The following is a 17,500-nucleotide window of genomic DNA, read 5'->3' as shown; positions in this document are numbered from 1 at the left end:
GGCGACTCGGTAAATCAAAACGCGTGTCGTCAACCATAACAGAACAGATATGACAACACGTTAAGGAATCAACATTAACGTGTGAGGAGCTTACACCAAGGGGAGCTTAGCTACAACCAAAGTTGTCACTTTTATTCTGTGTGCTTCGACAATCATGGCAAGTGACAATCACTAGTGACCTTTGCGAATCAAACTCGGGCCTCCAACGAGAAATCAAAGTTATCACATTGACGTATAAGACACTAAATAGCTGGGAGTGGGTATTATTATTATTGATGATAATAGTAACAACAGTAACAATTACAATAGTGATAATAATAATAATAATAATAATAATAATAATAATAATAATAATAATAATAACAACAACAATAATAATAATAACAATAATAATAATAATAATAATAATAATAATGATAACAATAATAATAATAATAATAATAATAATAATAACAATAATGATAATAACGATAATAATAATAATGATAATATTAATAATGATAATAATAATAATAATAATAATAATAATAATAATAATAATAATAATAATAATAATAATAATAATAATAATAATGATAATAATAATAATAATAATAATGATAATAATGATAATGATAATAACAATAACAATAACAATAATAAGAATAATAATAATAATGATGATAATAATAATGATAATAATACTAATAATGATAAGAAGAAGAAGAAGAAGAAGAAGAAAAATAATAACAATAATAATAATAATAATAATAATAATAATAATAATAATAATGATAATGATAATAATAATAATAATAATAAATAATAATAATAATTATCAATGATGATGATGATGATGATGATGATGATGATGATGATGATGATGATGATGATGATGATGATGATGATGATGATGATGATGATGATGATGATGATGATGATGATGATGATGATGATGATGATGATGATGATGATGATGATGATGATGATGATGATGATGATGATGATGATGACGACGACGACGACGACGACGACGATAACGATAATGATGAAGAAGACGATGGTGATGAAAATAGTAATAATAACAATAAAAACAATAACAACGACAACAGTGAAACCAAATAAACAAGAGAGTAGTATACGGGAGATTTGTTCAGCGTGCAAAGATAACGGTACCCGCTCTCGCTCTCATCCTGATTCCGCTCTCGCTCTCTTCCTGATTCCTTCATCTTACGCAATGATGGATTGGGGGTTCCTCTGTTGGCCTCTGTCCCTGGGGCCAAGCCTTCTCATAGTCCGTCCCAGATAGATAGATAGATAGATAGATAGATAGATAGATCCCAAGAGCAATTCTTTAGATAACCTCACATTGTGGTGAAATTTTCGCCAGAACGACAGGGTCTCCCAAAAATTTATTTATCTATTTATCTATTTATTCTATTCATTTATTCATTTATTGTAACGTTGCTGAATTTATTAGTCCACGTTATCGGCTGTGTCTAGAAAATGAAGGTCATTAGTTCGAACATTTATGAACACGCAGAAGAGTTAGGGGAGTGAATACTATATTTTATCTGGGGGGGGGGGAGCCTAAGCCAGAAGGCGCGTAACTGCGGCCGAAGCCGTTATTTTTTCACTATGCGCTATGTTGGAGCAGGTAACAGTCACTGCTGGAAAATATAGAGAAGTGCGGGATTCGAAACCAAAACTAAGCGAATGTGAGACCAACATGCCACCAGCCTCCCGCAAGCGAGGCATTTCGTTTCATGCGTGGGTGGGGTGCATATGCTGTACATTGATGTCGACTCATATACGGTTCCATATACTTACGTATTCGATGCATAAAGCAAGGTTTACACGCTACGATAAATTGTAGCGATTTATTGTAATGAAAGGGTTGTTACAATTTGTCACTACGTGTAAACAGGAGATCGCAGCGATAACAACCTTGTCATTACAATAAATCGCTACAATTTATCGTAGCGTGTAAACCTTGCTGTAGTGAAGTGTAAGGCAACATTAAGTCATGAATCTATCATCGGAACCCTATCCACCACCCTGACGTCACATTTCTCTTGAAAGTTCTCCTCAACTCAGTCCTGGTTGGATAGTAAGGTCGGGTGGCATCAAGTAACTCCTTTATACTCAGTCACTCCCCTTAAGTGCTCTAATCTAAACACTTCACTGAGGTCGCACGATGTATGCCCACTAAATGAAGCTCTTATGCCTGAAGAAGGTACCGTCTAGAACCTTGGTATATAAGTAAGTAGCGTCAGCAAATAAGGACAGATCGCTGCTAATAAGGGCAGACTGGCTATAACAAACATAATTATATTCGCTCTGATTATTATCCATAGACAGGTAACAATAACTGCGTTTGATTGGCCGTCGAATTCCAGCGGTCGGTGCAACAGCCAATTAGGTGCAGTTACGACGAATATGTTGCAACGACGTGAGGTCTATTACTAACAAAGCTGAAAGGAACAGATCAGCTTCTTCCTTGCCGGGTGATGTTAATAAAGGAAAGCCTGTCGGTGGTATTCTTAAAAAATTCTTTCCTTATATAAATCTTATGTAAACCCATGGAAGGGAAATATTTAGATAAGGAAAGATTCTTACGGTGGTATTCTTAAAAAAATCCTTAAATAAATCTTTCCCTTCCAAGGATTCATATAAGATTTATATATGGAAAGATTTTTTTTCTTTTCTTTTAAGAATACCACCGTATGTCCTTCCGAACTGGTTTGCATTTTTCCTTTAATTCCATCTGCCGCCTGCCGATTTTATTAACATATGTAGCACATCTACGATAAGAAAGTGCGATTGGTTGCTGGGTTTGGCCATCCTAATACTGTTTGGTCAACATGCAAACTCCGGGTTGGCAGCGAGTCAGACCATTTACCAACATCCGACGTTGTTGGGATCGAGCAGACAAAGTGTCTATAGAGTTACTTTCTCACTGGAGTACGGGAGACTTGTGTGTGCAACTGTGTGCCCCTGTGTGTATGTTTTACTTCATACATGTGTTTCAATGCTTGGTCGTTTGGTTACTTGACTGTGTGTGTGTGTGTGTGTGTGTGTGTGTGTGTGTGTGTGTGTGTGTGTGTGTGTGTGTGTGTGTGTGTGTGTGTGTGTGTGTGTGTGTGTGTGTGTGTGTGTGTGTGTGTGTGTGTGTGAGAGAGAGAGATTCACCATGGTCTTGGATCACGTGTTGGACTCGTGATCGACAGCTATTTCCCTCCCGGAAGAGAGCTCAGAGCTCATATATGACCGATCTATGGGTAATGCTGTAACCTTACACACACACAGACGTCCAACTCCCCGTTCACCAGAGTTGCAGGAACGACTCGCAGCGCAGCGATACTGAAATTATTTCAGTCCTGGGCGGGATTCGAACCCGGACCGCCGAAGTGATAGCCGGGAACCCTACCACTGCGCCACGAGTTGTGTGTGTGTGTGTGTGTGTGTGTGTGTGTGTGTGTGTGTGTGTGTGTGTGTGTGTGTGTGTGTGTGTGTGTGTGTGTGTGTGTGTGTGTAATAATAATAATAATAATAATAATAATAATAATAATAATAGGTTTATTGAGATAGCAGTGATACACTGACAATAATACAATTGGGCACTTTTATGAGTAATATAGTAATTATTAGAGTGATATGCTTAGTCTAAAATTTATAATGTGTGTGTGTGTGTGTGTGTGTGTGTGTGTGTGTGTGTGTGTGTGTGTGTGTGTGTGTGTGTGTGTGTGTGTGTGTGTGTGTGTGTGTGTGTGTGTGTGTGTGTGTGTGTGTGTGTGTGTGTGTGTGTGTGTGTGTGAGTAAACAAATACGACGCTATGAACTCTGTTTCTCCAAGTGAACATTCGTCTCCGCTAATACGTCGGTCGGGCGACCGCCATATCATAAGGAAACAAGTTCCATCCAGCACGGAAGGGGGTTGACCCCCCTTGTTACTGAAGGATATGCCACTGGTGTGAATAAAACCGCCTGAGGCAGCAAGAATAGAATATGATAAAGGTCGTCTTATTACATTATTCACTTTGTGGGTCACATTGTCCCTTTTTTTTCCCAACAAGAATGTCATGTTTTCAGTCGTGTTTGTTTGTATGTCTGTTAGTAAATTTGCGCACAAAGTTATGAACGGGTTTTGAATATTGTTTGCATTGATGGTGTGTGATCCAAGTAACACAGTTAAATTAATGTGTTGATACGAATTGCGATTTAGATCCTTTTTATGAACTGATCTGTCGGAGGTCTGCTCACTCCGAGTGTGTCTAGCCTTAAAACATGATTATAAAAGAAATTGCTTTCTTGTATCTCATTTTGTATTTTCTACACGGGTTTTTTTTACATGTTAAGAACTTTATTGCTATTTGTCATTTAGCTTTCATCTGAATGCAGTTGTCTGGCGGTGGACAAAACAGACACACAAATCGATTTTCACACTCAAATTCTTCATCTTCCTTCATCATGTCCTGTTTGATGGGACATGCTTACTCAAAACTTATGAAGAGATTTGTGTGTGGCAGAATAAATAGTATAGGTTAAGATTCATATTTTGACCCCCAATAACCAGCGCTTCTATTCTTGTGGACAATATTGCACCGATGAGCTGAGTCAGGGAGGGACTGAAAGGGGGCTATAGCATGTGGAGATAGTAAAAATTGAAAACAATCAGCAATTTATATATATTTTCTATTTGTTCATTATTTGTTTTATTTTATTTTGTTTTATTTGTGTATTTATTTGTGTATTTATTTCTTATTTATTCATGTATTCATTCTTTATTTATTCGTGTATTTATTATTATGTATTCGTGTATTCATTCTTTATTTATTCATGTATTTATTATTATTATTATTATTATTATTATTTTTTTTTTTTTTTTTTTTTTTTTTTTTTTAGATAAATTATTCTCCAGTCATAAGGGAAGGGTGCTGCATGACTGGTCCATAGGGTTCTCATTGAACCATAGATAAGGATAACATACCCAGTTTGCTATGGTGACGATCACTATACTGAACAAGACTGTCTAGCATTAGCCATGATCAAATCCGTAGAATCCACCATTATCAAAAAATATATTAGAAATTAAAATTAGGAGAGACTAGTCTTACCTTATTCGGCGCCATGTTGGGCGCCATTTTGCACGCCATTTTGATCAACTCTTTCGATTCCTGGTCAATTTTCTGGTTCTCTGAAATTGAAAAAATACACTTAGTAAAAGCCACTGCAAAGAAATATGTAATACATGTATATATATATATAATATATATATATATATATATAAGACTGAAGGTGGAGGAAGCAGACGAGGAGTAATGGGAGAATTTCACACTTTAACGTTTCGATCCGTAGGGTCTTGATCACAGAGCTAACAACTCAAACATAACAGGAGATTTTATACATGGATGGGTCATCTCATGGGACGCTTCGGAGAGCTTGTTATTTTATTTGCGCATTCTTTTATTATTAATAAGCCTGTGGCTTTTACTAGACATATAAAGCCTTCTCTTATTAGTGTTAATGTATGCTGCCTCAATCGTCTTCCTTAGTTTCTTGGATGATCCTTTATCTAATATGGTTGTGTTGTTCCAGTCTGGAAGGTGGCCATGCTTATCCACATACATTACTATGGAATTAGATGATCTATGGGCTTTTACGTCATTTTTATGTTTATTTATCCTTTTATTAAGTCCGCGACCAGATTCACCAAAATATGAGGAGGGACAGTTTTTACACGGGATTTTATAAACAACGCTGTTTTCGTTAGTGGGATTATTGTAGCCACGTGTTACCAAATGTCCTACTTTGTTACCTGATGTCCTGGCTATTTCAATGCCCGCTTTTAGGAGAAAAGTGTCTAGGTGTGAATTGATATCAGAGTTTGGTACTGTATTGTATCTGGTTTCATCATTACATTCATTATCATTTTCATTCTTATCTTTACTTTTGTTAATTATTTCTTTGGTTTTCTTTTTCAACATATACATATACATATATATGCACATATATATGTACATGTATATGTATATGTATATGTATATGTATATTCATATGTATATATATATATATATATATATATATGTATACAGTATGTATATGTATATGTATATGTATATGTATATGTAAGTGGGAGTAGGAAACACAGGAGTCTTAGTCTGAGTTTATTCCTGACTAATTTCGCAGGTATGCTTTTTTAAATCCATACCTGCGAAACTAGTCAGGAATAAACTCAGACTAAGACTCCTGTGTTTCCTACTCCCACTTACGCCAACCTGTCAGAATGCCTCAACAGTATATGTAGATGTGTATGTATATGTATGAGTACATTATGTGTATGTATATGTATGTGTACATTATATGTATATATGTATATGTACACGTATGTATGCATACGTATATCCGTATGTGTATATACATGTGTATACATCCGTCTGAGGATGTAACACACGAAAGTACTTTGGGCAATTTTCTTTAATTTACACCATATAATGATTCAGTATACATTTCGTGGCGTTGTAAAGTTTCTGCATATATAATAGCCACCGCCCGGATACTCTTTTCAGTTGAAAGAAAATCATCCCCTCCCGACAGTCAAAACACAAATTCAATTGAAACATACTCAAGCGCTTTCTCAAGGTCCATAAAACCCGGAGTGGGGTCCGGCTCCGCAGTGTAATGTTACAAAGAGAACATCAAGAAGCTTAACTCCACGACAGCAGACTAACCCCCTTCAACCCTGTGGCACAATTAATATATTCGGTTCTGGTTAAGCCAGTGGTGACGACTTCTGTTTTCCCTTAAGAGGGGTGCCACGGTAATGAATGTTGTAGGAAAGGTAGCAAATCCTTTGCTACCGAGGAGGGAACCACGGAAATTAATTAAATCGCCTGGCGGCCGTCAAAATGAGAGGAAAAGGACCACCTAGAATGGAAGTGCAGTGGCTACCCCCTCCCTTCCACTCCTGCCGCCAGGCGATTTTATTCAGTTGAGAGAGAGAGAGAGAGAGAGAGAGAGAGAGAGAGAGAGAGAGAGAGAGAGAGAGAGAGAGAGAGATCCTGTGCGTAATGAGAAGACTAAAGCTATCTTGATTACCATTTTCAATAGTATCCGTAACTTTAAAAGACGCAGGCTGCCGTCAGGCGATTTTATTCAGCCAAGAGGAGACTTCCACCTACCAGTTTAGAGGAACTTCACCGACTAGACCCTTACGTACTCAGGAACAACACACTTCACAGCGAAGTGTTTCCGTAAGCACTTAGGTAAAAAGTACACTTAGGCTTTCAAGCTCTGGTTCAAACATAAGTACCCTCTATTCGCTGCACGTGCATGAATGAACACACAATACTGAAAGGAATCCTTTTTTTTTTTTTTTTTTAAGTTTCATTCACTGGATTCTTTAAGAAAGTGTGAGGAAGCAAATTAGCTCAGGTTTCAAATGTCTAGTAGGGTCTTGTGCTTTTTTTTTTTTTTTTTTTTTTCAAAGTCCCGGACCAAGATCTCTTCAGGATGGCGTGGGAAACAAAACTAGCTAATGTATCAAATGCCTAGTAACGCCTGTAATCTTCTGATTTACAATCTAGGTTGTCTTGTCTGGATTAAAATCATTCTAGAACATCTAGTTCGCGCATGCGCAGCGGGCGACCCAGGTCATGGCACCAGTCTATCCAACTATTGTATGCGGCTCCAAAACTAACATATCAGAGCACCCGGTATTTCTTCCTTGTATAGTTACAAATATATGCACTATGACACTTTGCATTTTTTTTTATCAAGACTGTTTTAAGCCATAGAGTACGCAATTAAGAGAAGAAAACTCGCTTATAAGGCGTCTTGGTTACAGAAATACAAAGAAGACTTAATACGTTCAAAACGTTCAGTGGACAGACCACTGAAAGGACAGATACATGGAGCTGATGAAACGATAGAAGATGTACATAGACCAAATGGAAACAAAAGGAAACGAAGCATTTATGGATAGGAAATGGTGGAGAGAGCGTGAGAGGAGAACCGCAAGTTGACAAGAAGAGATCAGAGCAGACATCTGGAGATGATAAAGGGGACCAGTCCACACTACGCCCCAAAGCGTCACATGTGCAAAAGCTCTGGCTCGACACGAATGGTCACCAGTGACTGCCATTTGACCCGGCCATCCATGATCACCAGTCAAAGGCGACAACTTTGGCCATAGCTAGGCGCCTCCTGGTGTAATCGGGACGGGGTTTGGTGTGAGATGTGGCCGTAGTGACAGTTTTAATCAGACTATCTACTTCCTCCCATGTGGCCCTTCGTACCCATATATGTATGTGTATATATATATATATATATATATATATATATATATATATATATATATATATATATATATATGCATATATATATTATACAATATATATATATATGCATATATATATATTATACAATATATATATATATATGCATATATATATATTATACAATATATATATATATATATATATATGTATATATATGCATATATATATATATATATATATATATATATATATATATATATATATATATATATATATATATATATATATATTCTGTCCTTTTATCCTTCTATCTCGCCCTCTCTCCCTCCCTCCCCTCTGCACAAGGAAAACCTTGGAATTATGGGAAATCCCCAATCCCGCATAGAGTTGTGCGAAGTTTTCCGCCTTCACTGCCTTAGAGACTTTAGTTACATCCCTAAGGACCAGAGTCATGCGGCATTCTTTTATGGTTGGAAATTAATCTCAACTCAAAAAAAGAATGCTGACCACTTTTTAACTTCGGGCCATCTTTTCTGGGGCCCTCTAAGTATTTCTCCTTCACCACCCCAACTACTACGACACTATTCTATAGGATAGAAGCGCTGGTTATTGCTGAAAAAATGTTAACATTCCCTCCCTCCCTCCCTCCCTCCCTCCTTCCCTCGTTCCCTTCTTGATCCTGTGTTCTTCCTTCTCTCTCTCCCTCAGTTTTTCTTTCCCTCACTCTCCTCTTCTTTCTGTCCCCCCTTCCCCTCCTCTGTCCTTCCTTCCCTCCCTTAGTCTTTCCTTTCCCTCCCTCCCTCCCTCCCTCCCTCCCTCCCTCCCTCCCTCCCTCCCTCCCTCCCTCCCTCCCCCCTCCTCCCTCCTTCCCCCCTCCCTCCCTCCCTCCCTCTCCCTTCCTGTCCTCCTTCCCTGCCTTAGAGATAAAACCTCGACAGTCTCAGTAAGAAAATGCCACTCAATGATATGGTGCTCAGGCAGCTGTCGTCTGGATTTACCGCGCTCCTGGCAATCCAAAGTAAAAGATTACCGGAGCGGTCACGTAGAAGACCTTTTGCCCCATGGCTGGACCGGATACAAAAAGGTGGACCAAATAAAGAAGTCCCTTCGCTCTTTCTTATACGAAATGCCAGGGAAATACAGTGGTAGTACTCTTGTATCCCGTCGCAAAGTCAGGGGAAGAAGAAGACACAGAGTCCTAGGAAGATAAAGGAGATATTCTAGAAGGACAGCAGAAAGGAAGGAGAGTCAACTCTAATAAGATGTTTAGCATTCCACTGAATGGATAGTAGTCCTAAAGCATAACAAGATTACGGAATTCTGGTTCGTTGGATTGCCACTAAAGTCCCTAAAGTATAGACTGCATATAATTCATGCAGGTAATATCACTCTACGTTTTCTTCTTCTCCTTCTTCTTCTTCTTCTTAAGCAGAGGACAAGAGAGGGTTTGTTTTAAGAGAGCGACTCCAACCCTGGAGTTGAGTATCTGAATTCGCGTGGGTGTGGAGCTAACGATAATAAAAAAAATGAAAATGATTGGTATTGTGTTTGTGAGAAGAAACATGAGTGTATATGAGTAGAGTGAAACTAGGTTGAAAGGAGAAAGTGCAATTGGGTTTAAGAGAGTGGTCGGTTAAGTGGAATGAAGAGAAGAAGAGAATGAGGAATCTATGTGGTTGAAGTATCATGAAAGATTAATTAGGTAACAATGAAGATAGGTTATGAGGTATGGGTGTTTAAGAGTGCGAATGGTTATGGTAATGAAAGAAAGGAATAGAGTGGAGAGATTAATAATTAATTATTTGGATTAGCGTATGAAGGGATTAGGAATGAATTTAAACGTAAAGATCTTGGAAGACTTGAATGTTTAAGTAGGATATGGGCCACTGGATGTGGTGACTGGGAATTCCTGAAAGGAAAGATAATGGAAAGTAAAAGATGAAAATCTGTTCTGGGCCACAGTGACCGTTGGGGACGTAGCTGATAGACCACTGATGCAGTGGTATTTGAGTGTTGGAGAGTACTAAGTGTAAATATATTAAGAGGAAAAAGTCAGGGGATGTCTGGTTATCATCAGTGAAAGAAAGATTAAGAATGAAAAAAAAAAAAAGTAGAGAAACATGAAAAGGGATGGAGACATAGAGCTTCTGAAAACGAGTTACGTGATAAGGCGAAAGACTGAGCATCAGCCGGGACTGAGGAATGCGTGGAATGTGGCAAAAGAGAGGGTTGGAGAGAGAGCGGAGAAAGGATGGATGTCTTGAAGGAAGAAGCTGTGAAGTGTGTGAAAATTGTGTGTGTGTGTGTGTGATGAAGCGAATGAGTGAAAGAAGAAAAGACAGCGAATTGTGGAACGAAAAGGTGCGCATAGGAAGGATGGTTGGGAAAGAATCAAGGATACGTATGTAAGATATAGAGTGCAGAGGGTGGAAGCAAAGCACATAGTGAGGGAGGCCAAGAAGAAAGCTGTTGTGAGGTGAAGTTGATGTCTGCCTGATATACATTTATATTTATATATATATATATATATATATATATATATATATATATATATATATATATATATATTATGAATGAAAAAAAAGTTAAAAGTGAGTAAAAGGAGTCTGGTAGAGAGGAAAAGGTGAAAGAGTTGTATAGCCAGTTGTTAATGGAGAGAGCAGAGAGAAAATGGGCTTAATATTTCGAGTTGGAGTTTAGAATAGCAACGAAAGTGAATGTGACTGTAGAATATGCTAGGGAAATTACTACGGTAGATGAGGAGAATGATAGAGCAATCACATGATAGTAGATACAAATAACACTGAAAAAAGAATTTAAGTTGGTAAGAGACCAAGATTAGACGAGTGTCTTGTGAAATGTCTGATAAAGTGAAATAGTAATAGTGAAGAGGTTGGTAAGGCTGTTCAGTGTGTGTTTCAAGGAAAGAAGCATCCCTGTTGATTGGAAGAATGCGTATGCAGTACAGCTGTATATTAAAAAAGGAGGCACGTGCCAATGTGGAATGTTTAGAGGGATTAGTTTACTAGTTGCGGTTAGAAAGAAGAGTTCCTGCTTCTCTTGTCATTAGGAAGTATGAAAGGTTATTCCTACCATGATGAATCAACGTTGAAAAAAGAAAAACATAAATTGTTCAGCAGATTAAGAATTTTATTCCTGCTGACACCAAACAATTTTAGTCGAACTAACTCTAGGTTCTATTGTAGTTACAGCAAGACTTTTATTTTGGCTGCCGTCAGACGATTTTTATTCAGCTATGAGGGAATTCTAGGACATGAATAGGTTACAATGAGAATCATTCAGTCTTATTCATAGTCTAGGGCAGGGGTGGGGAACCTTTTTGTGCATGAAGGCCACCTTACAATTCATCGTCCCATATAGAGGCCGCACTGAACAAATTATTATTATTTTCAATTATTTTATCACTTTTATTATATTATAAGTTTCAGGTGTATAATGATTTCAGACTTAGAAAATATTCAAGGTCTTTAAAAAAAAAATAATAATATGTATATCAAAGGCCGCAGAAGGCCTCTGGTCTAGCCCAACCCTCTCTCGACCATCGGGTTTAGCGTGGAGAAGGGACGTTGTTCGTGGGAGAGGCGAGAAAATGCGCGAAATCCGATCCCTTGGGAAGGGTATAGCACTCCCTACAATGAATTTAGATATGGGAGTATGGGAAAGGGTGGATTCAAAGTGAGGAGTGGATGGTTAGGAAGAAGAAGGGTTGGAATACATGCATATGCACAGTCGTGGTTGGATTTTTTTTTTCCTTCTTTTTTATCATCTTGTTGCATCCGTTAATATAAAGTGTACATTCTAATGTCTTTCGCTTCTTACCATCACAGTTGAAGTATACCAAGTGTTGAATTTGTGTTGAACATTTCAGAAGCGACGTCTCATCGATCTCATTTTTTCCATTAAGACAAAACGATATGCCGTCACTTAAAATCCGCCTCTTTCTTGAGCGCAGACTTAGTTTATGGACACGTTAAGATTTCTACGAGTCTTTGAGACATGCAAAAAGTGTTTACAAGATATAATGTAATGTGTAGCGATTAGATATTGCAGGTGATGATGGGAGATGGTGAACCGTTCCTGGCTATTCATCCTACACTCAAAAATCCCAGTCGATCTTGAAACGCCGTCGACAGCGGATGTGGGAGAGACGAGCGCTCTATCTTCCCATCTAGTCCGGTCTACGACGTGTCCATCAGTGTTGTTAGGGACTGTAGTTTACGCGCGTTTCCATCCTTATGGGCAATCTTGCACCGCTGTCGTGTTTACGAGTCTATTAAATTGAATTAAATGTAATATGAACGGTTCCGTACTGACAGGATACTGATTAGACAAAATTTCCGTGAAGAATAAAAAGTTTAACTTATATCCTCTATTTACGATCGTTTTTCTTATTCTCTATTCTGTATATTATCTATTTTGGGGCTTTGCTCTAAAACCTAGTGAGCTTCTAGTATACAAGCTATGGGTCTATACATTATCTATATTTATGGCTTTGCTCCAAAATCTAGTGTGTTTCAAGTATGCAAGCTATAAATCTATAATAGAGTATGCTTGGACTTTTGCAAAATACTTGTTATTCCTTTGTGCGAGTGCCCAAGTCCAATGCGATCTATCTATCTATCTATCTATCTATATGTCTATCTATCTATCTATCTATCTAGCTAGCTAGCTAGCTATATATCTATCTATCTATCTATCTATCTATCTGTCTGTCTATATTTCTATCTGTCTGTCTATATGTCTATCTATCTGTCTGTATATCTATCTATATATCTATCTATCTATCTATCTATCTATCTATATGTCTATCTATCTATCTAGCTAGCTAGTTAGCTATATATCTATCTATCTATCTATCTATCTATCTATCTGTCTGTCTATATGTCTATCTATCTGTCTGTATATCTATCTATATATCTATCTATCTATCTATCTATCTATCTATACATCTATCTATCTATCTATCTATATACCAAGAGACTTCTTCCTCTTTATAAGGAAGGTAGCCAGCCAAGGCTTGGACCCATCTCATTCCATTCGCTTCCCTTTCACTTTAGCTCTTTAAAAAGGAGACAAATAACAGATGGGAGAGGGACGGGCGAGGGTGGCTTCATGCCTTAACTGGCTACCTCCCTTATAAGGGGGAAACACATAAACACACTTATTAAAAATTAATGTTGTGGAAATGAAGATTGCCAAAAACGTTGGTCATACAAGTAAAGAATTAAGTCGATTTGGTCCGGCCAGGAGTTCTGTGGGCGATTCCTTCACCCTAATCCAGAAGGATTCTTTTGGGTCGACAACCCTGAGGGTGAGATTCAAGATCAAGGAATCATGTCGAATGTCCGGAGTTAACGTTCACGAATTATGCTTATAACAGGGATTGACTGAATCTCATGAAAGATTACCTTGTTTCATGTAAAATCATACCAGCGATATCCCATGATTCTCTGAAGGCACCAGGTAACCAAAGACGTTGAGACGCCTCTTCAAGTAAGCACTCAGTCCCGAAGTCTCACAAGACTGAGAGCACAACCGACTTCAGGTTTCAGATCTTAGTCCCCTTTCATGAATATCAACAACACGAGTCCAGAACAATATGTGGAAGTCCTTTGAAGGACTTCCAGACATAACCCATGACTTCCAGACATAACCCATGACACTACAAAATATGTTCAAATGTCAAGACTATCTCCCTGCCATATGCATGAATGACCTGAACAATATCATCTAGTAAATCACTAAGCAACTGGACTTTGATCTAATTGATACAAGAGACTTGGCGTTCCAGTAATCTCGCCTTCCTTTGCAGTGACTCAAAGGATGTAACTAGGATCTCCAAAGACTCCGCAAAAAATACAAAATTACCGTCAAAGACAAGGTCAGTGACCGCAATGACACTGATGGGCAAGTCTCTCCAGTACATAAGAACATAAGAATGAAGAAGACTGCAAGAGACCAGAAGGCCTACACTAGGGACTTCCATGTTCATTACGTCATCCCAATCCATAAAGTTGTCTAACCGTTTCTTAAGACAACCGATTGTGTCGTCATTGATCACCCTATTAGTAAGCCAGTTCTTGCCTATTTCCCTTTTAAATCTAAATTTGTTCAATTTAAATTCATTACTGCGAGTCCAGCCCTGCTGCCCTAATTTGATGACCTCGTTTGCGTCACCTTTGTTAAAGCCTTTGATCCCCTTGAACACCTCTATTAGATCACCCTGCACTTGGCGTCTTCCAGAGAATGTAAGTTGCTAAGCCTTTCCTCGTAAGGTAAATTTCTGAGCCCATGTATCATTATACTAAGTCCATTATATCATTATACCAAAACCAAGTCCATACAGGTGTTCGAAACTGTCAAGGGAAAGAAGATTCCTTTCTTAACAGCCACAGAATATCCTCTTAGGAATCCCACAATTACGCAGAAGATCCAAGAGTACCTCACGATGTAAAACCGTGTGACCAGCGGAGTAGATATGGCTTGCGTCTGTATCGGCAATATCGGCGATACACATATGAATCATCCACGGAAATAAATTTAAAAGAAAAAGTTGAATAAATGAACAAACGACTCGACCACTATGAACACTGAACCACTTTACCGTCGTGTGAGAAAATGTGGATGGTGGAGGAGAAGACGAAAGCGAGTCCTCCTTATACGGTAATTCTTTATCAGGTAAATTCACAGTTACGGTATTTGGTAATTACTACCCTCGATTCTATTTACGGTAAGAAAAATATCACAGATACGGTATTCGCTAGATATCTTGAAGAGGAAAGAGCAGGGGGAAGGTACGTCTGCCATATCCTATTATTACATGATATAATGGGTTGGGTATACGGTAATTTCAATTTGCGGTAAGGTTTTCAGGAACGAATATGTACCGTAAAACGAGGACTTACTGAAGAAAACTGTTAGGTTCAACTAATTATACGGATACGATAATCACCCATGAAAGTAGATGAACAGAATCGCCTTGCGTTAGCTAGAACCAAATCCTTAATTAAAAACAATTAGATATCCTTTAGATTAAATTGATATTTATACGCTAGGCCTAATCCACGACAATATTTTTTGAGCTGAATAAAATCATCTAGCGAAAGACAGAGCAAAATCACTAAAGTGACCACTCGATTTGAAAGCGGTGAAGGGATGAAAAACTTCGGACCTTCCTGGTAGTTTAATGGGGAGTAACGGTGGTCTGGTGGGCAACGCACTGGGGTTATGGCCTCCTTATATTCACGGGCTCAAACCCTGACCGGTGGATTCTTCTTTCTGAAACAAATCGATTGGCTCTTGTATCCTAGAATCCTTTCTCGTGACTGTCTCGGTAAGACAACGAGAAATAAGTAAGTAAATGAATAGAAAATAAAAAAGATAAATGAATAAATATATATCTGCACACTAAGGGAGAAAAATATACAAATTGGCAAAATAGGAAGATAATCTATGATTCCATTACCAATGCATAAAATATGCAAAAATGGCTACGACGCTGTTATTGCAAAAAAAGAAAGAGAGAGAGAGAGAGAGAGAGAGAGAGAGAGAGAGAGAGAGAGAGAGAGAGAGAGGGGGGGGGGAGGCGAAATCACGTTTGGGTACGAACCCTTTGACCCCGTGAGGTGTTCCGCTTAGAAAAATGAAATTGCCAAAAATGAAGTCACAGTTCTTGGAAGTCCCCGAACTGAATAGAATCACCTGACGGCATCCCACATAATTATAAGCCTTTAAAACGTAACAAAAACGGCAAAAGATTCCGAGAGAAAATTCCAAAATAAATGAATAAGATGAACGGATACAAAAAATCAATCGATAACAAATGCAAGATTCACAGTGCAGTATATACATGAATAGTCGAATAGATAAACAGTTGAATGTAATAGGAACTGAACGCTGACATATGAAAGAGGAAAAAGAAATGACCCATGCGTGGTCTGTCTCCACCTCATGCCGCCCTGCCCCTCGACAGTGGCGGGCACCGACCGGAGTTCAGTCGTCAGAGACTGAACCCTTGTTGCCTCAGTTATTTGACCCCTCCATCCCCAACCCATCTCCCACTTCACATCCTCCCCTTTCCCCTACCCCTCGCTACCGCTTCCCCTCACACACACACACACACAGTTGGTAGAACGCTGAGCTGCCACGAAAGTGGCCCGCAGCTCCTGGTTCGAATCCTGCCCAGGGCCGAAATTATTTCGGTACTGCTGCGCTTCGGGTCGTTACTCTGACTCTCGTGGGCGGGGAGTTGGGTGTGTGTGTGTGTGTGTGTGAAAGGTCATAGCATTACCCATAGATCGGACCTACGAGCTCTGAGCTCTCTTCCGGGAGGGAAATAGCTGTCGATCACGAGTCCAACACGTGATCCAAAGACCAAGTGAATACACACACACACACACACACACACAAAGGATCACGATGGAAGAAGGAAGAGTATGCCGACGTTAGACTTCTTGGTCCATAACTAGGTCGGATGCGAAAAAATAAACACAAACACACACGCACGAACAAACAAACGAACAAACAAACAAACAAACACGCACACACGCACACTAGCACATACCCACACAGACATGCATACACACACACACACACACGCGCGCGCACACACGCACACACACACACACACACACACACACACGCGCGCGCACACACACCTATGCACACAAGCACATACACACAAACACACACACACACATATACGCACACAAGCACATACGCATAGAGACACACATACAGACACACACATACACACACACATACATACACACATACACACACACGCACACACACACACACACACACACACACACACACACACACACACACACACACACACACACACACACACATACAAATGGCGCAGTTGGTAGAGTTCCCGGCTGACACTTCGGATGCCCGGGTTCGAATCCCGCCTAGGGCTGAAATAATTCCCAGTATCTCTGCGCTGTGGATTGTTACTCCAAATCTCGTGGGCGGGGAGTTGGGTGTGTGTGTGCGTGTATAGTCAAAGCATTACCCATAAATCGGTCATATGCGAGCTCTGAGCTCTCTTCTGGGAGGGAAATAGCTGTCGATCACGAGTCCAACATGTGATCCAAAAACCATGGTGAAATCACACACACACACACACACACACACACACACACGCGCGCGCGCGCGCACGCACAAATGTCTAAACTATGTAAATCGTAGTTTTCCATATAAATGATATAGCCCAA

The 17,500-nt window shown here is 39.1% G+C and overlaps 1 protein-coding gene across 1 annotated transcript in view; it reads right to left on the bottom strand.

Moving 5' to 3' along the window:
* The window catches only part of LOC143033140 (transient receptor potential cation channel subfamily A member 1-like), a 155,789-nt gene that overhangs the window by 57,712 nt on the left and 80,577 nt on the right, over positions 1–17,500 (bottom strand). The window contains exon 3 of the mRNA XM_076198365.1: positions 5,097–5,176. The gene's annotated coding sequence lies outside the window, so the exon portion shown is untranslated. The remainder of the gene's footprint in view (positions 1–5,096; positions 5,177–17,500) is intronic.

This window comes from Oratosquilla oratoria, chromosome 1 (assembly GCF_046742065.1).
Source record: "Oratosquilla oratoria isolate Oo_2021 chromosome 1, ASM4674206v1, whole genome shotgun sequence".
NCBI lineage: Eukaryota > Metazoa > Arthropoda > Malacostraca > Stomatopoda > Squillidae > Oratosquilla > Oratosquilla oratoria.
The sequence above is the reverse complement of the archived record's forward strand: the minus strand, read 5'-3'. Positions and strand labels throughout refer to the sequence as shown.